The sequence below is a fragment of the Humulus lupulus genome, chromosome 4, assembly GCF_963169125.1.
Source record: "Humulus lupulus chromosome 4, drHumLupu1.1, whole genome shotgun sequence".
NCBI lineage: Eukaryota > Viridiplantae > Streptophyta > Magnoliopsida > Rosales > Cannabaceae > Humulus > Humulus lupulus.
Window position 1 is genome coordinate 221,712,041 of NC_084796.1, and position 26,771 is coordinate 221,738,811.

Sequence of the window (26,771 nt, forward strand, 5' to 3'; positions counted from 1 at the left end):
TATTCTAGCCTTGATCACCCTGGCCAGCTGAGGAATCTGTCTGTCTTGGAATCATTCTTATCAACTTAAACCTTGCTGAAACAATCAATGTGGCCCACTAAGCAGTAATAACAAAACCTTTTGCCGCCTCACTGTAACGCCTCTCATCACTATGGCTACTTCCTGGAATGACGATTGGCCCTGCAAACTAACACGAGTCTTTCCAGCGTGCTTTTTTCTCACTCACACGCTTCCTGGGAAAACTTCCCAGGAGGTCACCCATCATCAGATTGTTCCAGGTCAAGCATGCTTAACTTTGGAGTTCTCAAGTGATGGGCTACCGAAAAGAAGATGCATCTTCTTGATATAGGTAGTACCCATCAATCCATTTAAGCCATCTTCAACTGTGTAGTCCTATACCTATACAGTCTTAGAATCATCACACTTAACCTTTCCCAGGTAGTGTGGGACTGCACAACTTTACCCAGTATTTCGCCCTACGAATCACGGGATACTGACTGTCATAATCACCCACCCTTAGGGGTCCGACGTCCCCGTGGGCCACACTTTCGGCTGGGTCAAGGCTCTGATACCATTTGTAATGCCCCACGTCACTATGGCTGCTTCTTGGAATGACCATTGGCCCTGCAAACCAAGACAGGTCTTTCCAGCGTGCTTTGTCCTCACTTGCACGCTTCCCGGGAAAACTTCCCAGGAGGTCACCCATCATTAGATTGCTCCAAGTCAAGCACGCTTAACTTTGGAGTTCTCAAGTGATGGGCTACCGAAAAGAAGATGCATCTTGTTGATATGGGTAGTACCCATCAATCCATTTAAGCCATCTTCAACTGTGTAGTCCCATACCTACACAGTCTTAGAATCATCACACTTAACCTTCCCCAGGCGGTGTGGGATTGCACATCTTTACCTGGTCTTTCCCCCTACGGATCACGGGATACTGACAGTCACAGATTTGCTCTCATTGCCCATTTCAATCACATGGTTTCCCTTTGACTCTTCAAATGTCTTAAAAAATGATTTTTCATAGGTGACATGGACGGTGACACATGTGTCATATCACCACCCTTTCACCTTGCCTTGGACCGCATTCACCTAAGGGCAGCAACTATATTCTCCTCCTGAGTTGCATTCACCTTAGGTCCTTGTTGGTCTTTATATGCCTACACTTTCTACCATAGTGACCCTTTTCCCACACACAAAGCAGGGACCTTTCTCGCCCTTAAACTTGTTTGGGTTGATTTTTGGAGCCAAAGATGTCTCATTACCCTTCTTGCATTTCCCTTTATTTTTGGGATATTTTGGTTGTGACACCGCATTTGCTTTGGAAGTCTATCCATTAGACCCATCCACAAGTTTGTCTCTACATATCGTTCCTCATCGATTCGAATATGCTTTTGGATTTCCTCCAAAGAATAATCCTCAATTTTATGAAGAATGCTTTTCGTATAGCTCCTCATAGTTGGTGGTAGTTTTGTCACTATAGCACCAAGTCTAAAGGCCTCAGGAAGCCCAATCTTTAGCACTTTCAACTTGTTAACAATTATTTGTACCTCATGTATTTGAGAAAGAATAGGTTTATCACCAAAAAATTTGAAATCAATATATTGAGAAATCAAAAACTTTTTGGTACCTTCCTTTGCTGCCTTGAACTTTGTCTCAAGTGCATCCCAAATCTCCTTTGTCGACTTGGTCTCGGTGTAGAGGTCATAGAGCCTATCGAATAAGGCATTAAGGATATGACCCCTACAAAGGAGATTGTCCCCCTCCATCTTCCTTCTTTTCTCCACTGCCTCAGGAGTGTCCTTGTCAGATGGCATTGGGAGAGGTTCAAGTGTGGACTCTAGGATGTAGGTGATCTTCAGAGTAGTCAAGAGAAACCTCACCTTGTCTTGCCACCTAGTGAAATTTGAGCCATCAAACATATCCAGCCTCACTAGGTCTTGGTTCAAGATTTTGATAGTCTCACCTTCCATTGAAACAAATAAAGGGGTAAGCTTTTGAATGTTATCTACAATTGCTACAACTTCTTTTCATCTTATTCTTCTTTTCTATTTACTTGTATTTCTTATTTATAGTTGTAATAATTTATTTCTTTTGTTTCAACACTACTACTTTATTTGTAACTTTTGTTTAGAGTTGCATTTCTCTATTCTCTTCTTCTCTTATTTTATTTGTAATTTTTCAGTCATAGAGTTGTAATCTTATTTAATCAATCTTTGTTTTATTTGTACTATTTTGTCTAGAGTTGTAATTGTAACGCCCTGGCAACCCTAGAACAGTTACGGTGAACAGTGAACCGGAAATTTGACTCGTTACCCGAGTCCTTTGGTTAAAAACATGATCTAAGCGTTATTATCAGGTTAAGGTGAAAATCAGTAAAGTGAAAAAGGTACTTTTCATTAAGTAAATAAACTGCTCATGAGCCTTTCAAAATGTTACAAGTAGTTTGTAATACAAAAGAGTTGCTATTGTTTCAGATTTACAGTCCCTGCCGGCCTAAGCGGCAAAAATAGGGTAAACCCCTAGTCCCTCTGAGAACACCTTGACCGTGGCGGTCAAGCGGCCATGTATGTACATCACATCGCCCAAGCTCTCCTCTCAAGGTTGGCCAAGCTTTTCCTTCCCTTTACCTGCACCACATAGCACCCATGAGCCGAGGCCCAGCAAGAAAACATAATAAAACATGATATAATATCAACAACGACCATAATAACCATTCAGGACTATCAGTCCAACAAATAGGTGAAAATAGCCAAAAGTCACAATAGTGAGCATCGCTCCCTCTAGCCATGTGACGGTAGGGTCACCAGGGCTTAACTGATAGGTGATTCTTTCATAAGCTTGGTCAGGACAGGTGTATGGTGATTAGTCACCAACATAACCTTCCTCACGACCCTAGAGTCGAAACTATGGACAACGTCCCTTAGCCATGTGACAAACGGTCACCGGGGTCATATACCTTGGCTATAGACATCTGGTCGTAGACCAGGCAAGCGCTTATAAGTTCTTCGACCCTAGGGTCGGTCTAGCATTAATGCCATAGAGCCATTCAATGCGTGATTCTCGACTTTAGAGTCGGTCCCTGACTAGTCAGTGTCTTAAACAGGTAATCAACGTACATCAACATTTAATATGCAATCCACGTCCACATATACCAACCAACATGCTTCAATATCAAACCATGCATGTCATATACCTATACAGGGTGCAACTGTATTCATACACCGTTTTCTTACCTCTGGTTCGAGTGAGAATTATAATATGAACGACCCCTGAGAACGATCAACCTTTAAATTCCTTGACGGTCACCTGGTCATAACCAAAATATAGGATTCATCAATAAAAATGATAACTGAGGGTTCCCAAACCAAGATCTAGCCTCCGGGACATCAAACATAACTCAACTAGGTACTAGGTTCAACCCCGAGGCCTAAGGTTTGAATCCCCAAGCTAAAAACACCTTTTTGGCTAAATCTGCCCTGATGGGCCGCGGCTCACCCTCCTGACAGGGCCATTTTCACCTTTTAAGCCAACTCAGGCCGCGGCACGCCATAGACAGGTCGCGGCTCATTACGCGAAACAACCAAGAAACCAGCATGCACCAACCAACTCTCCCCTGCGTTTTCCCTTGGAACTAACCCTTCGAATCAACTCCAAACCTCCTTCAAACACTTAATTAAACCCCTAAATAACACCCTTAGCTCACTCACATCAAACCCCAATCAAACTAACACTAAAACCCCCTTTGATTCTCACTTCCCACATCAAAAACCATGAATTGAAAACTAAAATGAAAAACAGAGCATGTATAAAAACCAGTGGCTAAAGCTCACCTTGGAACCGGTTTTGGACCTCCCTCACAAGCTAAATCAAGTCTCCAATCCAGCCCTTAAGTTTCCCTAGCTTGAATTCCCACCAAGAACTCAAAACTCTCAAAGGAGAAGTGAAGAAGATGATGTACGGGAAAGAAAGAAGCAAACCACTGTTTTTGTTCTGTTTATTCCACCACCTTCTACAGTCATAAAAGTCTCATATATCCACCCCTAAAATGACCAAATTACCCTTGTGTCATCCAAAGCCTTTCAAGCTAATCTGGGGGTAAAATTGGTACTTCCCGCTTACACCATTAATTATAATTAACGCTTCCCAATTCCCTCTAATCTCAAAATCCTCAAACACCAATAATCCATATCCCGTTACCCTAAAATCCCCGGTAATGCCATAACCATAAATATCACCCCGAGACTCACTTCGAGCCCCGATCTCAAACCTGTTATGACCAAACCGTTAAATCACGTTTAAAGATCGTCTCATGTCGAAATACTCGAACCAATCCACATTATAATGTGGTCTCACAATATATCATTAACACGCAAACAAATATTCAATTATACCCTCAACGGGCCAAATTACCAAAATACCCCTGTAAACAAATGTGGACCCACATGCATGCATTTAACATCATATTATAACATAATTCTCATAAACATGCATAAACACATTTAATGGCATAATTAAACAGTTATGGCCCTCCCGGCCTACTAATCCAGCCATTAACCATAATAGGGAATCCGGGGCATTACAGTAATAGTTCATATGTTTCCATTGAGGAAACATATTATTTTCTAACATTGAAAATCTTATTTTCCCCTATCTCAAGCGCTAAGGGAACTCTCACAATTTGGAAATAGCTCTCTGAAATAATCAAGCCTCTAGGTATTTTTTTAGCCAAATGCTCTAGTAGATAGAAAAAATTGTGTCTTACAAGTAAGCAATAGGCTCATATTTATAGAGTTTTGTGACACTCTTTGAATTTTAAATTCCACCAACCCCCATTGTTGTTACCAATGTTTAGTTGGATGTTTATGGAACTAAAAATGAGTTTTGGAAATACATGAGCTGTTGGAATTGATCAGAATTGAAAAGGAAAATTGGCTTACGCTATTAGCCTCACTAGCCGCTGCCAGAGCCATTACTGGCCGCAGCCGTGAGCCTCTGTTCCACTTGCCACGACCAGGAACAATAGTGGCTGCTGCCACAACTCATTTTCAGCACAAATTTTTGGGGCAATTTTCCAAATGCTTACAAATAACTCTCAATTGATTTTGTAACCCTCAAACACATTATTGGTGTTAAAACCAAGTCTCCAACAACCATTTCACTTATGGCTTTGAGAAATTCAAATAAATATTGTGTAACAACAAATCTACACAATAATGAGCAATATTTGGGAGTTACAAAGTTGTTACTGAAATTGTAACTCTCAAATATGTTACATATCTGTATTACACACTATCCAAATGTTGTAACTCTCATTTGTATGTTACAACATGTGACACTCTTTGTCACATTTATTTAATCTAAAACATTATATTATAAAGTAATATAACATCAATTCCCATATCAAACACCCCCAGCCTTCATGTATGAATTCTCCTAGCGTGCAAACCCTACTTTCATCAACAACCTCGGCCACCACCAGCAGAGGTTCTGATCTCCGATCATCCTCCACGTTTAAGTCACATTGGAAATTAAGTTCATTTTTCTACAAATTGGATTTTATGAATTACTCTAGGGTTATGTTATCCCCATTTCCTGCGTGGATCCGGGACATTCGTCAAGGCCCATGGTCAGGGGCTGTCTAGCATGCGAGCCCGGCCCAAGGCCTCTTGGTACGGGAATGTCCAAGAAGGGTACGGGCCCGGGGTGCACTTCTAGCCCATTAGGTGGGGTCCGGTGTGGTCATTCGGGTCCTGTCATCCGGGACAGTCGTCCTGGAGACGCGCAGGCCGTTCGAACCCCCACGACATACGCATCCTGGTCCCGGACCCTGGTACGGCCCGGGCCTGTGGTAAATGAAGAGGGACAAGGGTAAACGAACCCGGATCACATCGTCCCAAGTTGGAGGGACCAAGCATCCAGGACCCTGAAGCCGCCCTCCTCCGCATGGGCGTTCTCCCCACTTTTCACCTGCAGAAAAGGCCACCTCGGGATTGCACGCCGTTGTTTCAGATCAACACTGCCAAGTACTCTGACTGATCTTGTCCCCTGAGTCTGCCTCGTAACTCGAAGTGTCCAGACCAAAAGTACCATTTTGTCGGGCGAGATATAGCTCTTGGGCCTCAGCTGGTTTGGAATTCATGTATGTTTTATTTTGTCTATTGGGCTTCCACTAGAAAGGCTAAGAATATCCATATCTCTGATGGGCCCGGGTCATACCCGGCCTAGACCCAGTGTTCCCATAAGCCTATAAATACAGGCTATAGAACACTAGAAAGAGGATCTCTGTCCAACTAAGATACAGTTACTCTGTCAAAATACAGAGAGAAACTCCATTGTAAAAGGTTTTCCAAGCTCTAATACTACAGACTCGTGGACTAAGGCTCATTAACGCCCCAACCACGTAAAAACCCCGTGTTAATCTTCTACTTCTATTATTATTACCCTTAAATAATATTTATTAATATAGTTACCGAAAACCTCGGTTAACAGGTTGGAAACGTGAAGTAGTAAAATTAAAAGTACCACTTTGACTAGGGTTTAGGTAGTAATAAAGGAATTACCATTTGCTATAACTTTTTTATTATGCTATACCTTTCCATAATTAAATACTATATATAATGGACTAATTGACTAGGGTTTGGGTAGTCATAAAGGAATGACCATTTTCTATTATTTTTGTTGCTTGACCTTTCGATAATTTGATATTATCTATAATGGACTAGGGTTTGGGTGGGTAGTAATAAAGGAATACCATTTTCTACTATTTTTATTGACCTTTCGAAAATTAAATACTATAGATAATGGACTAAGATACCTCTCTATGTATGGACCAAATTCATTTTTTTTCACAAGTGGACGAATATGCATGCTTACTATACAATAATAGCTCCACAATAGCATTTATTGTTTTTAATTTTTCTGTTTTTGTTTTGGTTGGTACTACATGTAGCATATGACACACTAAATAATATCTTATACTTTTCCGAAGCGACATGCATGAGTATGTTTAATTATACAAATATTGAATCTTATTTCAGTGGCTATAGCTGGTCTTTCTTTTTTCTTTTAAAAACTGCTATTGATATTTGTTTGTTTGTCATTGTTTCTACATAAATAGGTAATGTGATGTTTAAGGGGTGCGTTCGAAATAATTGTATAATTACTAAGATAGTAATTATATATTTTAGTAATTATATATTTTAGTAATTATATTATATTTTAAAATAAAAAATATATTTGGATATCAAGTGGAAATTATTTATGAATTCTTATTGTCATTTTAGCAAAACAATTACTAATTTCACAGAAAAATAATATTATGTAATAAATATATTTTAAAATTGATAGTTGTAATGCCCTGAATTCTCCGTTGTGTTTAACGGCAAGAATAGTAGGCCGGGAGGGCCGTACTTGCTTAATTATGTTATTAATTGATAAAATGCATGTATATGTTGATTATATTATGATATGATGTGAAATGCATGCATGTGAGTCCATATTTCTTATTACAGGGGTGTGATGGTAATATGGCCCGTTGAGGGTAAATTGATTATTTGTACACATGTTGGTGATATATCTTGAGACCACATTATGATGTGGGTTTGTTCGAGCCATATGGCATGAGACGATCAAGGAATGTTAATTAACGGTTTGGTCATAACGGGCTTAAGCTCGGGGCTCGGGGTGAGTCTCGAGGTGCTTTTTACCGGGCATTAAAGGGTAACAGGAGGTGAATTATTGGTGTTTGAGAATTTTGAGATTAGCGGGAATTGAGAAGCGTTAATTATGATTAACGGTGTAGGTGGAAAGTGTCAAAATTACCCTTGAGTTGGTTTTAGAAGCTTTATTAGACCTAGGGGTATATTGGTCATTTGGGATTTGGATATATATGATGTTTAGATGGCTGTAAAATAGAACCAAAAACAGAGTTTGCTTCATCTTTCCCGTACGTTCATCTCTCTCTTCTTCCTCTTTGGAGTTTTGAGCTCAAGGTGTGGAATTAAGCTAGGGAACTTGGAGGTTGAGGTTGTAGACATAGCTCAGCCATTGAAGAGGGTTCGGTTTCGAATTTGAGGTGAGTTTTATCCATTGTTTTACTGGTTTTGCTCTGTTTTCGCTTTAGGATTTCAGCTCTTGATTTTTGGTGTGGAAAGTTGGAATCAAGGGGAGTTCTTGGGATGTTTTACTTGGGTTATGATGAGGGATAGTTATGGGTGATGTTTGGAGGTTTAAATGGGTGTTTGAGAGAGGTTTGGGTGGTGTTTAAATTGGGTTTGAAGGGTTGGTTCCAAGAGAAAACGCAAGGGAAGAAAAACAGGGGTTTTGGCTGAACTGGAGCTTGCGCCGCGGCATGGCAGGGGTGAGCCGCGGCCCTTGGGGGCTGCTGGGTTTAGGCGCCTCTGTTTGAGGGGCGGGCCACGGCATGGCCAAGGAGGGCCGCGGCCCTTAAGGCATTTTTGGCCAAAATAGTGTTTTTAGCATGGGGATTCAAGCCTAAGGCCTCGGGGTTGAACCTACTACCCAGTTGAGTAGTGTTTGATGTCCCGGAGGTTAGGTTTTGGTTTGGGAACCTTTTATTGTTCATTTTATTGATGGAATCCCATAATTGGTTATGACCAGGTAACCGCTAAAGGACCAAAAAGTTGATCGTTCTCAGGGTTGTTCTTGTATTCATTCTTGCTCAAACCAGAGGTAAGAAAACTGCACCCCAAGTGAGACATGCATGGATGTTTGTAAGGCATGTTGATTGTGTAATATGGACATGGAATGCTTAGCATATGTTGTTCACTTGTGCATAGCACTGACTAATTAGTCAGGTTTGGCAAAGGTGCTAGTATCAACTGTGAAGCTGTGACTGATTAGTCAGGTTTGGCAGTGGTACTGGGCACTGGTCACGTTGCACTGACTCATCAGTCAGAATTGGCAAAGGTGTTAGTATCAGCTGTGAAGCTGTGACTTATTAGTCAAGTTCAACAGTGATACTGGACACTGGTCACATAGCGCTGACTCATTAGTCAGGACAGCCTTAGTGTGGATCATGCAAGCCAACAAAGATTAGATCTAATCGACTATTAGCATTGAATGACTCAAAGAGCATTAATGCCAGACCGACCCCGAGGGTCGATGAATGAAATAAGCACTTGGAGGCTAGTGGCTTACCTAGCAGCCACTCTCCCCCGCCAGAATCATGTGATGTTCACTCGCTTGTTGGAAAGCTTTATGTTCAGTGTGATTATAATGATAATCATTTGATAACGTTTATGAAAAGTATTATGTTTTCTTGCTGGGCTTTGGCTCATGGGTGGTATGTGGTGCAGGTAAAGGGAAAGAAAAACTCACCTAGCCTTGAGTGGAGAGCTGATGTGGTGATGTGTACATATGCGGCCGCTTGACCACCACGGCCAAGGAGTTTTCAGAGGAACTAGGGGGTTTACCCTATTTTTGCCGCTTAGGTCGGCGGGATTGTAAATCTAAAACAGTAGTGACCACTTTGTACTGAGAACCACTTGTAAATGTTTTGTTTAGCTCTGTAGAGCAGTTTGTAATAAAAATCTCCATTTCCTTTTTATTGGTTTTATACCTTAACCTGTTAATAACATTTAGAGCACGTTTTGACCAAAGGACTCAGGTAGTGAGTCAAATTTCCGGTCCACCGTTCACCGTAACTGTTCTGGGGTAGCCAGGGCGTTACAATAGTAATTAGTAATTACACAGTATAATTAAATATAATTCTCATGGGGTCCTATGAGAATTGGAGAGCGTAAATGAGACTCATCAGTTACTTCAAATTACATAGTTACTATGTAATTACATTATCAGATAAACACGTAAATCGAGTCATTATTCCGAATTACACACAATTTCAATTACAAAGTGATTTTCAAACACACCCTAAATAAAGCTAAAATTACATTTTATTTAGGGCGGAAAGAAAGACGCAAAATGGATTTGTTTAAACAAAGTTATTAAATTATGGCATCTTTTCGTTTCTCCTAAGAGCCATGCATGAATTAAGAGTCATAATTAAGACCCCGGTAGCTTTTTTTTCTTTTTCACATTTGTTTCGATTGGGGTATTTGTGTCATGATTCTTAACTCTATAACCAAAGTCAATTTTCTTGCTTAGAGTGATAAAAATGTACATTTGGACTAACAATCAAATTAAAGGAATTTTCAAAGTAATTTTTCTTTTTCATTTTTACTCATAAAAAAAAGTCCATCAAAAATAGAATTTTGGATTTTTAAATACGATTTTCAATTGTAGTTATATATATAGTCTAATAGTACTACATTTCTTCTAAATGTTTCAAATTCAAATTTTCTTTCTACCAATGTAAAAAAAAATTAAATACAATATTTGAAACAAATGTAACGTTTTTTTTTTTATATTTTTTACAACAAAACTATTTAGTTTTCTAAGTAAAAAAAATTACAATGTTTCTAGAGTATTCTTACAAAAGAAAATTGTACTTTTTAAAAGAATATATATTTTCATTCATATGATCTTTAAAATAATAAACTAAAGGTATATATATAGGGTAAGAATATTGTATTCTCTTTTTTTTTTTACGTACCCTAAGCCATTTTTCTATTTTTAGTAAATATATAAGTTGTCACCCTAATTTTTTATATGATGATGATGTCTATTGTAGTTATAGGAGATCTTCCATAAATTTTCAAAAAATTATGAATAATTTAGAGTGTTGAGATCTAGATTCAAATAACATATTGTATGTGTGTCAGTTTATATATATCTTCTATATAAAGAGTGTGTATTTAATGATTTTTATTGGTTTAACGTTTTTTTTTGTTAAATTTAATATTACAAATATTTTACAAAATATACATTTAAAACCAATTAAAATAAATATTTATTATTTATATTAATCTAAATTCAAATAATGTTATAAAATATCATTATTATAATTATATATAATGCAAGACTAGATATTTAATAATTATATTAATTGTTGACCAACGTTTTGGTTTATGATACTGAGTCAATTTATACGATGGAATAGGAATTAAACGAACTGAAATCATGTAAACGATACACAAAATTTTATAGTGGTTCAGCTCTAAGAATTGATAATGACCTATGTCCACTTGCACTTTTATTAATCAAAGAGGTCTCAAACTCAAGATCAAGAAGAAACAATGTTCAACTGAGATTCTTAAGCTAAGAAAAGAATACAATTCGAAGGGTTTCACTACAAGAAAAAGATCTTTTAGCGGCATTGCACGTTCGCCGATAATAATGGGGTTATTTGTAGCGACGAAGCTTTGTCGCCGTTGACAAATGTCGCGAATAAAGTTTGAGTTTGGGAACTTATTAGCTGTGATAGTGTCACCGCTGATTGAAGATAGGTGTGTCGATGATAGTCACGACAAATAATATTTTATTATTAGCGGTGACCAGTCGCCGCTAATGTTGGTTGAATTTTTTTAGGGAAAAATGGGTGGTTAACCTTTCTAATGCTACTATTAGCGATGTCACCGCTAATAGTCATCCGAGTATTAAATTTATGGTTGAAAATTTCTATTTGCGGTGCTAATAGCGACCTCGATATCTCATACCAACCTTCGTCTCCCTTCCCATTATCTGCAAAACCCAAACTAGAAACAAAAACCACCCCAATCGCCCCAACCCCAAATGACCTAGACCCCCGCCTCGTCGAACCCCACCCCCTCCACCATCGTACCCCACCCATCGGCTCCTCTCCCCGACCATCACCGTAACCACGAACCAACTCCCTTCCCCAACGCCCCTTTCAACCATATCTACCACCACCTTTGCCACCACCATTTCCCCTGTCCTGACACTCATATCCCCTACTACCATCGTACCCATGAACCACCTTGCCTCCCCGACACCACTGTACCCCCACCGACACCCCCCTCCACCGTATCCACCACCTCTGCCACCACCACCACCACCACCTCCACCGTACCCCACCATCACCTAAGTCCCTAAAAAAATCTCAATCCGACACCCCCTCTCCATTTCTCCTATCCACCACCACCTCTGCCACCACAACCACCACGGCACCACCATACCCACTCATGTTTTTTTTTCAAATTTATATATATATGTGCATATGCGTGTGTATATGTGCATATGTGTATATATATGTATATGTGCTTATATGTGTCTATAAATTTCATACTTGTTGATTTACTAACTTTGATTTTTGTTTTTGATTTTATTTGTGAAAGGAGAAAATAAAAGCTCTCTATTGGCAAGGTTTTCAAGTCTTTAGCTCTAATATATACCAAGGTTTGTTTTTATGTTAAATTTCTATCTTTGTTCTGTATTTTAGTAGGACATATATGTATATGTTTGTGTTTTTTGTGTGAATATGTATTAGTTTTTATTAGAATTTTTTAGTTATGTATTAATTTGGGTGTAGTATTTGTATTTGTATTTGATATTGAGGAATTTTGAAATATTACTTGTAGGTAGATTTAATATGTGAACTTGAAATATAAGTATGACTTTGGTTAGTAATATGCATTTGATTTTAGTTAATAATATGTGAACTTGAAATATTAGTGATTAAATTTTGTTAATGATATGTGTTTCTTGTGTATGGTGAAAAGTATATGTATATTGTGAAATGTTATGGGAATTTCTGAGTATTATTTGCAGGGTTTAATATTTTGGGATAACTTAGAATAAAGTCGTTATGTTGCCCAAATTTCGATAGAGTTAGGATAAATCATTATTATAGTAATTGATAAAAAAAAAATAGGGTAAATTGCGGCTAAACTACTCAATCTTTTGGGTTTGTTACATGTTATCCAAAAAATTGGCATTGATGACGTGGCAAATGATCCCTGGACACGTGGCCGACACCTGGAAGAACTCTGCTAGGGTATCGACCAGAGGACGCACTAGAAGTAGTAAGCAGCCCAGTCTTACCTACGACCAGTCTGGTCGATGGTTCCGCATATAAAGTAACATTACTGTAAAGATCTTGGTAAATCCCGAATTTAGCTCACGCAATCTCCTAAGTATCCGATTATTCAGGAGAGAATATCTGTAATAGTCTTTTGTAATCCCCCTTGAGCCTATAAATAAATAAAAAAAAAGAGATAGCTCAAGGGGGGGACTTTTGGACTTTTTGGCTTTTGAATTATTCGAGATTAGAGTAATTCTCCTTGGAATATTGTATTGTTCTTCAGAGGTTTGTGAAACTCATTGAACCCTTGTTCTTTGATCACTCCTTTGATTCTTATATCAATAACAGTCTAAGTGGACGTAGGTCATTACCATATCCTGGGGCCGAACTACTATAAAACTATCGTGTTCTTATCATTTTTTGTCATTACGTTCTTCTCATCCCATTAATTCACATCAAGCATATTCTGACTCCGTGTCAGTTGGCCAAAATCTGGGTCAACATTCAGGTGCTTTCGTTGAGAGCTTGATTTATCATTGTTGAGAAAACTGATGGCGAAAGCTACAAAGAAAACTGGACAGGCGGCCGCCGCTGCACCATCAAATCAACCTCCTCCTCCCCATGCAAGCGTGGCGGAGGGTGAGCCACATCTGGACTTTGAGGAGGAAGAAATGGATGATGCAACGCTGAAGAGTACCCTGGGCGCGTTGCAGGAAGAGTTGGCTAATCTGAGAGCCAGTCAGGAGACTGCCGCTGAAGTTATGGCGCGGCAGCAGCAAGAGATTGAACGGCAGCGCGCGGAGTTGAGCGAAAGACAGGCAGAGGTGGACCGCCACCAGAGCGAAGCCATGGCAGCCCTCGAGGCAGCCTTGCAACTGGCTAGAAATCAGGCCGCACCTGTCTCGCAGCCTGACCAACCTACAAATGGGCCACCTCAGAGGGGTCCCAATCCTAGCCCACCAATCCAGCCCTCAAGTCCGCAAAGGCCCGAGCAGCCTCAGGTGCCCCATGATGATGCCCCGCTGGACCCTGAAGCACAACCACCATCCCAAGCTGCTCGGGGTAATCCCCAGCAACAGAGGCAGAATAGGGCCGAGCATCAGCCTCACAGTCCTAGATGCCGTAGGGATGATAGGCCAAACCTACCGAACAGAGGTCAGTACCCTCCTGGTAACAGGAGGGACTCAAAGTTAGGCTCTGCGGTCCGGGGTCCCCCACGGCATGATAATGCTCGGGGACACCACGACCAGCGCAGGCCGCCCTCTAACGCTCGTGACGTTTCGGCCAGGGACAGAAATAGAGGGAACAGTCGATCCCACCATAGCCAGTCGAGGTTCAGAGATGGCCATGGATATAATGAGGCCGACTCAGGCAAGGGAAATGCTGGAAAGAGGAACGAAGAAAGAGGTAAAGGCAGGATCCAGGCACCTCAAGATGAACAACCCAATAGACGGGATGCTGGGGGGCAGCCCAGACAAAATAATGTCTTCAACCGGCTCGGGGGTAGCGAGCAGCGGAGAAGAGACGAGGACCTGAGAGATGTACTCAATGATCGCCGTGAGCGGCACAGTGAGAACGTCTCCCCAGCAACATAGGCCACAGCAATCCCTGCTGCTGTACAGGCCCAAATAGACGCCCTCAACCAGGTAGTGCAACAGCTGGTCGGGGGAAGGACTTCTTATATCGATCACGATAGGAGAAAAGGCACTCCTTTCGTATAAAGGATAGCTAATGCAGAAACTCCCAGCAAGTTTAAAATGCCTACGCTTCCAAACTTTGACGGGTACGGGGACCCAGTATCTCATGTCAATAAGTTTGAGATACAAATGGACATTCAGAAAGTGTCTGAAGATGCTCGGTGCATAATCTTCCCTACAACACTGTCTGAAGCCGCGCAGGAGTGGTTTTTTAAGTTTCCACCCGAGAGCATAGTTTCCTGGGAGATGTTCGTAAGGGAATTCTACGGACAGTTCTATGAAGGTCGTGTGCATCCAACCGAAGCAAACCAGTTGGTTGAAATCTGCCAGCAGGATGGGGAATCATTGAAGGATTACATCTAGCATTTTATGCGAGTAGGAGCTGGAGCGAAAACGGTCAGGGACGAAGGAAAAATGATGGCTATAACCGCAGGAGTTAAGCGTCGTTCGCCCCTCTGGAAGAACCTTCGTAAAGATGGGGTTAGAACCACCCAGGAATTCTTGGACCGGGCTGATCGTTACATCAAGCTCGAAGAAGCCATTGCCGACGATGGAAAGCCCTCAGGCAAGGATAAGAAGGCTGCCGAACCCACCAAAGCCACCAATGGGTCTAAACCTAATGGCAACGGCAAAGGCAATGGGAATGGCAACGGAAATGGCAAGAATGGTGGAAAACGGCCTCACAATGAGCCTTCCACCTCCGACAATAAACGAGCCAAGGGTAATCGTTATGAACCTCGGTTCACTAACTACACTGCCCTCGTTGAGTCTCGGGGAGAGGTTTATCAGGCCACAAGCTCTAGTGTGCCTTATAAAAAACCTGGCCCTATTCGAAAGGATATTTCGAAAAGAGACACTACCAAGTTCTGTCGTTATCATAACGACTACGGACATGACACCAATGAATGCAACCAGTTAAAAGACGAAATCGAGTTCCTTATTAGACAAGGACACTTGAGAAGATACGTACGGGCCTCGGGAAATTCCCAACGAGAAGCTCCGGGTAGCAACGAGCAGGCGCCCACGCGCCAACGCTCGCCACCCTTAGAGCCTGCCCCCGTGACTGGCACACTCTTAACCATCTGTGGAGGCCCGTAGCTTACGGGAAATAGCGGAAAGGCCAGGGAAAGATATGCTCGGACTCTGCGCCATGACCAGGACATCGAGATGATGACTGTGGAGGACCGTGCACCAAAAAAGGCTCGGTCAGAGGAAGGTGAGATAACCTTCTCTGATTGCGATGCCCAACACGTCCGCTTCCCACATTTTGATCCGCTGGTTGTGGACATCCAGATGGCCAACATGATGGTGAAGAGAGTACTGGTCGATACAGGAAGTTCAGTCAATATCCTGTATAAGTCTACATTGGAACGCATGAAATTGTCCGTTAAGGACTTGGAGCCCTGCAACCAAACGATATACGGCTTCTCTGGAGAAGGACTCGCCTCCGCCGGATTGATCAAACTACCAGTGACGACGGGTACAGCGCCGGCAACAAGGACATTACTCGCCACTTTTGTAGTGGTCGATTGTCCTTCGGTGTACAATGCCATCATCGAAAGGCCTATACTGGTTGATATACGGGCCGTCATCTCTATGTGGCACTTGGCCATGAAGTTCCCAACAGACGCGGGGGTAGGACGCGTGTTGGGGAACCAGAGGGAAGCCAGGGAGTGCTACAACGCCTCAATCACAAAGGCAAAGAGTGGAACGCCGAAGAGTACTACCTCAGATAGGTTGCAGATGGCAGTTGATATACAAGCCCAATCCGGTGATGAAGTCACCAAATAGGGCGTTGCCCAAAGTGAGGATAGAGACTTAGATCCTCGATTTGGGGATTTTGAAGAAAACGTTGGACCGGTCGAGGACCTGGAGGAGGTCCAACTCGACGAAAAGGACCCGACCAGAATCGTAAAGGTTGGGAAAAACTTAGATCCTACCACGAAGCACGCACTGGTGGAATTTTTGCGAAAGAACCGGGAGGTTTTTTCCTGGTCGCATAAAGACATGGATGGGATAGATCCTGCAGTTATCAGCCATGTCCTGAATATAGACAAGACCTTTCCACCCGTGCAACAAAAGAGAAGGCTGCTCGATAAAGATAGATCGAGAGCCCTAAAAGAAGAAGTTGAAAGACTAAAGGAGAATGGGTTCATCAGGGTGGCATTTTATCCATCGTGGGTCTCCAATCCAGTGATGGTTCCCAAGCCTAACGGAAAATGGCGGACCTGTGTGGATTTTACAAACCTCAATAAAGCCTGCCCAAAAGACTGCTTCCCACTCCCAAGAATCGACCAGCTGGTCGATGCAACTGCAGGGCACGAGATCCTCTCGTTCATGGATGCATATTCGGGCTACAACCAGATTAGCATGCATCCCCCCGACGAGGATCACACCAGCTTTCGGACCGATACGGGCTTATACTGTTACAAGGTAATGCCCTTCGGGCTGAAAAACGTAGGTGCGACTTACCAACGGCTAGTCAACCACATGTTTAAGGAGCTGATCGGAGTAAACATGGAGGTATACGTGGACGACATGCTGGTAAAGTCTAAGAAGGCATAAGGACACATAAGGGATTTACAAGAGTGCTTTAGTGTATTGAACAAATACCAGATGAAGTTAAATCCCCTCAAATGTTCCTTCAGAGTAGGATCAGGGAAGTTTCTGGGGTTCATTGTAAATTCAAGAGGAATCGAGGCCAACCCCGACAAGATAAAAGCCCTGATCGACATGAAGTCTCCAGAAAGAATCAAAGATGTACAAAGTTTAATTGGGAGAATCGCAGCCTTAAGTAGATTCATTTCGAAATCAACAGACAAGTGTGTCCCTTTTTTCAATCTACTTAGGGGAAATAAGAAGTTTGAATGGACAGGAGACTGCGAGCAAGCATTCCAGGCCTTGAAAGCTCATATGGCATAGCCTCCCATCTTATCAAAGCCTATCGAAGGAGAAGCTTTGTTTATTTACTTGGCGATTACTGAAGTTGCTGCTAGTGCGGTACTACTGCGAGAGGAAGAAGGCGTACAAAAAGCAGTCTACTATGTCAGCAAGAGACTGATCAGGGCAGAATTGAGATATCCACCAATCGAGAGGTTAGCATATTGCTTATTCCTGGCCTCTAGGAAGCTACGCCCCTACTTTCAAGCCCATCCTATTACAGTTCTAACTGGCCAGCCCCTTCGGCAAGTCCTCCAAAAACCAGAAGCGGCTAGACGATTATTAAAATGGGCAGTCGAATTGGGGCAGTTCGATATAACTTATTCACCGCGAGCAGCAGTCAAGGGACAAGTCTTGGCCGACCTTATTGCAGAGTTCACCGAACTCCCAGACAGCGAACAGTGCGAACAGCCTAAAGCGCCTGGGCCTCAAGACGAGGCTCCTCCGTGGAAGTTATTCACGGATGGGTCGTCCAACGAATCCCACGCTGGAGCGGGAGTGATATTGATAACGCCGGAAGGGCATCGATTTCACTGCACCATCAGGTTCGACTTCATCGCATCAAATAACGAAGCTGAATATGAAGCACTCCTCGCTGGATTGAGAATGGCAAAGGATATGAGCATAAGAACGCTTGATATCTATAGTGATTCACAGCTGGTGGTAAATCAAATTCTAGGAGAATATCAAGCGCGGGGTTTAAAAATGGTGGCGTACTTAAACAAAACAAAAGACCTGCTAGCTCAGTTCACGAAGTACACCCTACAGCAAATTCTGCGAGATCAGAATGCAAACGCGGATGCCTTAGCCAAACTCGCGAGCGCGAAGGATGCTGACACTTTGAACATCGTGCCAGTAGAGAGACTAAGTAAGCCAAGCATACAAGCGGTCGAATCCAGTATGGAGATTCGGATGGAAGATACATGGATGGCACCTTATTTGGAGTATCTTACAAATGGTACGCTACCAGCAGAAAGAAACAAAGCTAGAGCTCTACAAAGGCGAGCCGCTAGGTACATACTGGTCGATGGTGTTATGTACCGAAGAGGATATTCCTTGCCACTACTCAGATGCGTTACACCAGAAAAAGCTAAGGAACTCATGAAAGAAGTGCATGAAGGCTTCTGTGGGGATCACGCTGGGGGGCAAAGTTTGGCAAAGAAGATTCTAAGGCAAGGCTACTTCTGGCCCACTATGAATGAGGATTCGATGGAGTTTGTACGAAGATGCGATAAATGTCAAAGATTCTCCAAGATTCCACGAGCGGCCCCAAAGGAATTAAAACAGATGCAAAGTTCGTGGCCTTTTGCAGTATGGGGGATAGATTTGATTGGATCCCTACCTACAGGGAAAGGCGGAGTAAAGTACGCAGTCGTCGCAGTCGATTACTTCACCAAATGGGCCGAAGCTGAACCGCTCACAACTATCACGACCAAGAAAGTTCTTGACTTTGTTATCAAGAACAATGTCTGTCGATATGGTTTGCCTAGAAAGATAGTTTCAGACAACGGGACCCAATTTGACAGCGATTTATTCACCGATTTCTGCGAAAGACATGGAGTCATTAAAAGCTTTTCTTCAGTTGTGCACCCCCAGGCGAATGGGCAGGTCGAAGCCGTGAATATAACTCTTAAAGACACCCTGAAGAAGAGGCTCGAAGAAGCTAAGGGAGCATGGCCAGAACAACTACCTGAAGTCCTCTGGTCATATAGGACGTCTCACCGAACAGCGACAGGACATACCCCATTTTCCTTAGCCTATGGATATGAGGAAATGTTGCCTGTCGAGTTAGATCCCCCCTCACATCGACGCCTAACATACGACCATGACCAGAACAGCCAACTGATGATGGAATCCCTAGACTCGGTTGACGAGCTACGGGAGAAGGCCCAACTCCGAGTTGTTGCATACCAGCAAAAAGTCGCCCGGTACTTTAACTCCAAAGTTAAGGAAAGAAAATTCAACGTCGGTGACTTGGTGCTACGGCGAGTTTTCTTAAATACCCGCGACCCTACTGCTGGAGTGCTCGAACCTAATTGGGAAGGACCTTACCAAATTGAAGAAGTCCTTCATCCGGGCACCTACAAACTTGCACGCTTAAACGGAGATCTCGTTCCACGTTATTGGAATGGAGAACACCTGCGCAAGTATTATGAGTAAACAGTCCTTTTTAAAGGACTGGCTTGTATTAATTATTTCTTTTTACAAGTTTAGCAAAGAGGGTTAGCCATGATATATGGCTAATCGCTCGTATATGTAAGATTCTATTTCAGAATCACTCGTAAAGACATGTTTAGTCCATTTTTAATACGAGATTATAAGGGACTGTGCACAGCCAGTCATTCTTGCAAACCATTGTGAATTTATATTTACAAGTATTTATTCATTACATGTGTTGTTTTGCTGTATTACAAGTACTATTTTTTCACACAAACAGTAATGTTCGAACAGGTCATGGTCAAGGCAAGTGACCAAGGACCTAAAGCCCCTCGATCACTTGGGGGGCATATAAGTCACATCGATAGCAAAGCGTACCATGAGGTACGTAAACACATGAACAAAATAAGTGAAAGCATGCTAAGGTACTTAGAGTATTTTTCAAATCAAGCCAAAGTACTGTGCTAAGTTCGGTCATACGGACAAATGTTATAATAAATTAAAATGTTATAACATCATGCAATCTTTTACACCGCAAGCATCACTGCTTGGATGTAACTGTTCAAGTAAAAGAAAAGATTTACTGCCCGTGCAGCAAATTTTAAAATAAAAATATTGTCTTTACATCACGACCCGTGGGTCGTGTAATCAAAAAAGAAAGAAAAAATAATGGAAAAACTCAAGAGGCATTTGGGGCAGGAGGGTCCTTAGCAGCATTCTGGTTGGTTGCGTCCTCAACGACTTCTTCTTCCTCTACGCCAGCAATGCTTGGGGAAGCAGGGATCCTCGCTCTTGCCTCCTCTTCGTCCAGTTGGGCAGTGCAGCGAGCCAGCTCGGCAGCCCTGACATCCTCTGAAAGATAACTGAAGTCGGCTCCCTGATTGTGTTTCCAGAAGTTGTAGAAACATCGGAGCGTCGTCCTCTTGTACCTTTCCAGATTTTTTGAGTTGTCAAGCTCCAGCTCCTTTACTTTGCCTTGAAGAGTAGTGATGGCATCGTCCTTGGGTTTAAGCTCCTCTTCCAATCTTTTGACTTTGTGAAGATGGGTGCGGTTGGCATCTTGAACTCCTGGCTCGACTTTATCGCAGCTTCCTTTACAGCTTCAACCTCCGACAACTTTGTCACCGCAGCATCCCTCTGTTGAACCATCGCCTCCAACTCCTTTGCGTGCCTGGCCTCTGCAGCCGAAAGCTCCTCAGCTGCCTTCATTTGATACCCCTCAATGGCCTTTGCCTGAGCCTGGTCGATAGAGGCTTGGGCATGAGTACGAGCAGTGGTAGCAGACAGCAAGGCCTGTGAATAAAGAAAAAAAATTAGAACCTGTCGCGAAGAATAAAAGACTAAGGCTTAAGAAACAAAGAGGTACTTACGCTGAAAATTTCATTCAGGGTCCTGTTCAGAATCTGGTCGACCCCCATGCTCTCAGCCTCAACCATTGCGTCCTTGACGCGGTCATTTTTCCCAATGTGCGCAATACGGTCTTTGGCTGCTCGTACGGCACGACTCGAGAGTTTGGCCCCGAGAGTTTCTTCCCGCTTGTCTTGTTCCCTTCTGGGCATAGCTGGAGGAGGGTTCATTGGAGCAGGGGGAGTCTCCTTCTCAGCAGGGACCGGAGGATGAGCAGAAGTTTGCCCAGTGGGCACGCCCCTAGGAGGGTCTTCTGTTCGACTCTTTTTCGCAGGTCCCTGGCTTGTCTCGCCGGTGTGTCGCCGTGACGACTTTCTCCGAAGCTGAGGAAATTCCTCTTCCTCCTCAGCCTGGTACATGTCAAAGATGCTGGGAGTGGCCATGTCTGCATACAAGTAAACACAGGCAAATGATAAGTTAAGAGACAGATGAAAATTCTTTATACAACAGAAACGAAGGTCACAAAGTGAATACCCGAGCTACAACTACTGGTCGCTATACTATTGACTCTATTAGTCATACACTCACTATCTGGCATGAAGAAGTCTGGCCCTAGATTTGGAGCATATGTAAAGTTGCCCTCCCCGTCAAACAAGTGACAGGGAATTGGCAAACTATTTAAGAGCAAAATAACTTTACCGTTCTCATCAGAGGATTCCCCCAAGTCCATAACCAGCTCTTTGGCCTTTTGTTTCCCCTTGCCTTGGGGAGCAGAAGGCCTTTCTACGGAAGGATTGCCCATGGGCTCCCTGATTGTAACCCCCGTTGGCCTCCTTCTAGGAGGGGACGCAGGAGGTTGCTGCTCGGGAACCCCCTCGGTAGTGGCATCAGCTACCACGGACCCTCTTGTTTCATGGTGAGGAGCCAGGAGGCCAGACAGCCTCAAGTTTTCATCAGTAACCAGGGACTTGACGCTTTTTTCTGCGTCTGTCATCCTGGCCAAAGTTTTGGACCTCAACACCATGTCTGGTGTTGGGGTCGGACGTAACCATGGGCCTGAAAGACAGTACAGTTTGAGAGAGATGAAAGGAGACTCTTTGATTAAAAGTATCGACCAGTAAAAGACAAGCACTTACCTCCTCGGGCGAAGGCCAGGTTGTTGCTGGTTATGTCCGGAGTAAGGAAGTACTCCTTATTGTACTGCCCCGCATTGGAGTTATGCGTGGTGTCGCTCAGGAACGTTCGGTTTGACTCCTGATGACAGAGATGGAAGAAACTCGTCCCATGTTGTTGCGGGTTGGATTTAAGGTCAAAAAGATAGTTGACCTCAAGAGGCGTAGGTTCTGGCCATTTCTTGAGTTTGTACAAGATATAGAGTGCGGCCAGCATTCTATATCCATTTGGAGTAATTTGGAAGGGGGCGACACCGAAATAATTGGCCACCCCCTCATAAATAGGATGTAGAGGGAGGTAAGCCCCCGCCTCTAAGTGATACCAAGACCAAGCGTTATATATACCTCCAGGGAGGTTAGCCCTTTGGTCTGCGGCAGGAATTGTAATGGAAACCCCTGTAAGAGGGTATTTCCTGAAGTAGTTAGCAACCATCCGAAGGGTCACTGAGCTGGTCGGGGAAGTATACCACTCGACATCAGGAAAATTCTGATGACGAAGGCGGGCCCTAGTTTGGATATTAGGGTCAGGGGCAGGATTTTCTCGACCACTGGTCGAGGGAGCCCTAGCCTGCGAATCAGGCTGGGCAGGAAGGTTTGGACTGTTTTCAGACTCAGGTCTTTTCTTGCCTACGGATTTGGAACGAGCCATTTGAGGAGGAGAAGGACGAGGTCTAGTAGAGGATCGTGAGAAGGGAATCTCGTGAACTCAGTCGGCCGGTTGTTCTTCACCCTCGAGCAGCTGGGCGAGAAGATCATCGTCGATGGGCCGTTCACCTCCCCACAAGTCTGGCATCAATGTCTGCAAACAGAAGAATGGGGAGGTGAGGATAAAGAATTTTTAAAGGCTTTTTGGAATAACGTTGTTCGTGTATAAAAGCCAAGCTTTTGTACAACAACATTCTAACGAAAAGCTAAGTTTTCCGCACAAACAGTTTGAAAGACGGATCAAAGGGTGAAAGTAAAAAGTTTTTTAAGAAAGCTTTTTCAACTCCCCTTAGGGCGGGAAAAACCTATTTTCCAACTAGCCTAAAGATCGAATTTTTATTTCGATTTTACATCCTAAAAGTATGATCCTGACTATTTAACTAACTCGTAACCCTTTTTTTTTTGCCTACAGAACATTCTACTCACAAGCGTCTCAAACCAGAAGCAGATGGACTCAAGTAGTTAACATACAGAAGCATGCATTGTAAAAATTTGAAGCATAAGAATTCGAAAACTTACCAAGAAAATGATCATGGAGATGGAAAAATGGTCTTCGAAGATAAAAGAACTCTCGGACTGAGTCTTGAAAATACAGAAGAAACGGTCTCTGGAGACGATTAGAGCTCTGGTTTTTAGGGTTTCTTGAGAAGGCAATGGCCTGCGTAAAAAGAAAAAGAAAATTTCGGAGGTATTTTATAAGTTTGTCTGTGGCATTAAAAAGGTGTAATCATCAGTTTCCCTTTTTCGAAGTATGGGGAAGCGGAATGGCCGTTGAATTATTACTGGGGAACCGAAAAGTCATGATTAGACAGGAGTAGGTTGCTTTCTCCAAGAACACACGAAGGATTCTGACACGTCAGGCGGGGTTACCGAAGGGTCGTTCGCTCAAAAGTTTATTTATTGCTCGTAATAAATAAACTTGGGGGGAAAATGTTATCCAAAAAATTGGAATTGATGACGTGGCAAATGATCCCTGGACACGTGGCCGACACCTGGAAGAACTCTGCTAGGGTATCGACCAGAGGACGCACTAGAAGTAGTAAGCAGCCCTGTCTTACCTGCGACCAGTCTGGTCGATGGTTCCGCATATAAAGTAATACTGTAAAGATCTTGGTAAATCTCGAATTTAGCTCACGCAATCTCCTGAGTATCCGATTATTCAGGAGAGAATATCTGTAACAATCTTTTGTAATCCCCCTTGAGCCTATAAATAAAAAAAAAGAGATAGCTCAAGGGGGGGACTTTTGGACTTTTTGGCTTTTGAATTATTCGAGATTAGAGTAATTCTCCTTGGAATATTGTATTATTCTTCAGAGGTTTGTGAAACTCATTAAACCCTTGTTCTTTGATCACTCCTTTGATTCTTATATCAATAACAGTCTAAGTGGACGTAGGTCATTACCATATCCTGGGGCCGAACCACTATAAAACTATCGTGTTCTTATCATTTTTTGTCATTACGTTCTTCTCATCCCATTAATTCACATCAAGCATATTCTGACTCCATGTCAGTTGGCCAAAATCTAGGTCAACATTACAATTTAATACCCATTCTATTTTTTTAATGCCTAAACTACCCAAATATAGTGGAACAGTGTTCCGTCAATACACAGTTGTTAAGCCCGTTAACATGACTATGTGGTAATCTAAAATGCATACACGTGGGTAGGATGTCAAAACTTTTCTAATATTTTGTTTTTTTAAAATAAAGTTAATTAAAAAGAAAAAGAAATAAAATAGATAATACAGAGAGAAGTGGAGAAGTCGACAAATGCTAAAACTATACCCGGATTTCGACTTCTCCCAAAATTAAATCCAAATTTTGACTTCTGAATGGAACTACAAGTTTTTGAATCAACTGATATAGACCCAATTGAAAGTCGTGAGGCTCCTGAGTATGGTGAGTATACTATTCCTTATTCTTCTTATTTTGCTTGTTTGGAAGTATGTGTTTTTTTACTGAAAGAAATGTGTTTCTTGATAAAGATGAGAGTGAATTGATTGGGTTTGACGCTTACTGGGTCAGTTTTAGGTGGAAGTAATAAGGGTAGATTGGGTTTTGGAGCTGCCGGTACTGCACAAGAACATCACGATGATGGTGGTGGCCAGAGTCGAAGGATTGATAGTGAAAATGGTCTCATTTTGGGGGTCGAGAGAGATGATTCTGGCTCTGTTGTTGGCTTTAACTTGATCCATCCGTCACAGAATCGTACCAGATGGATGGATCAAGCTAAAGCCAACAACAGAGCCAGAATCATCTCTCTCGACCCCCAAAATGAGACCATTTTCACGATCAATCCTTCGACTCTAGCCACCACCATCATCGTGATGTTCTTGTGAAGTACCAGCAGTTCCAAAACCCAATCTACCTTCATTGGTTCCACCTAAAACTGACCCAGTAAGCGTAAAACCCAATCAATTCACTCTCATCTTTATCAAGAAACACATTTTTGCCAGTAAAAAAAAAAATGCATACTTCCAAACAAGCAAAATAAGAAGAATAAGGAATAGTATACTTACCAAACTTAGGAGCCTCATGACTTACAATTGGGTCTATATCAGTTGATTCAAAAACTTGCAGTTCCATTGAGAAGTCAATATGTGGTTTTAATTTTGGGAGAAGTTGAAATCTGGGTAAAGTTTTAGCATTTGTCAACTTCTTCACTTCTCTCTCTATTATCTATTTTATTTCTTTTTCTGTTTAATTAACTTTGTTAAAAAAAACAAAATATTAGAAAAGTTTTGACATCCTACCCACGTGTATGCATTTTAGATTACCAAATAGTAAAGTTAACGGGCTTAACAGTTGGGTATTGACGAAATACTGTTCCACTATATTTGGGTAGTTTAGCCTTTAAAAAAATAGAATAGGTATTTAATTGTAACAAACCTAAAAGATTAGGTAGTTTAGCCACAATTTACCCAAACACAATATTTTAAAAAATGATACAAAAACAATTGGGGGTTAGGGGTTGGGGTTCTGGTTCTGGGGTCATGGGTTGAGGATTAGGGGTCGAAGTTCATGGTTAGAGGTCAGAATAGGGTGGGTGGTTGGCGTTGGGGTTAGAAGGTCAGGTTCAAGGTCGGGGGTCGAGGTCGTGGGTCGGGGATTGGGGGTCGAGGGTCGAAATAGGGTGGGTGGTTGGGGTTTGGGTAAGGGGGTCAGGGGTTGGGGTTAAAAGGTCAGGATCGGGGTCAGGGTTCGAGGTTGGGATCAGGGTCAGAGTCAGGGGTCGAGGGTCAGGATCGGGGTCAGGGGTCGAGTATAGTTTCATTACAATATATAGGATAAGATAATTAAATAATAAAAATATTATTTTAAAATTTAATAAGATAATTAAATAATAAATTTTTAATTTAATTATTAAATAATAAATTATTAATTTAATAATTAATAAGATAAGTAAATAATAAAATTTTAATTTCATAATTAATAAGATAATTAAATAATAAAGTGATAATGTAATAATTAATAATATCCCAAAAATGATAAAGTATTAATTTAATAATTAATAAGATAAGCACATAATAAAATTATTAATTTAATAATTAAATAATTTGAAGATAATTGAATAATAATTATTACAATATGTATTAAATAAAACTAAACTCGAATACGTTGTACTTCATAAATACATATGTAATTATATATTAACATTTTATATTAAACTTTTTACAATAATTTTAAAATGTGTGACTTCATAATTTGAGCAAATCATAAGACTTCCTAAGACATCATAAAATGTGTAGACAAAATATTTAATTTTTGTTGTTCTTCTCTTTGGTCAAAAAATTTTATGACCAAAGATAGGATAGAAGGGTTATATATTATCACCTAGTCATATTGTT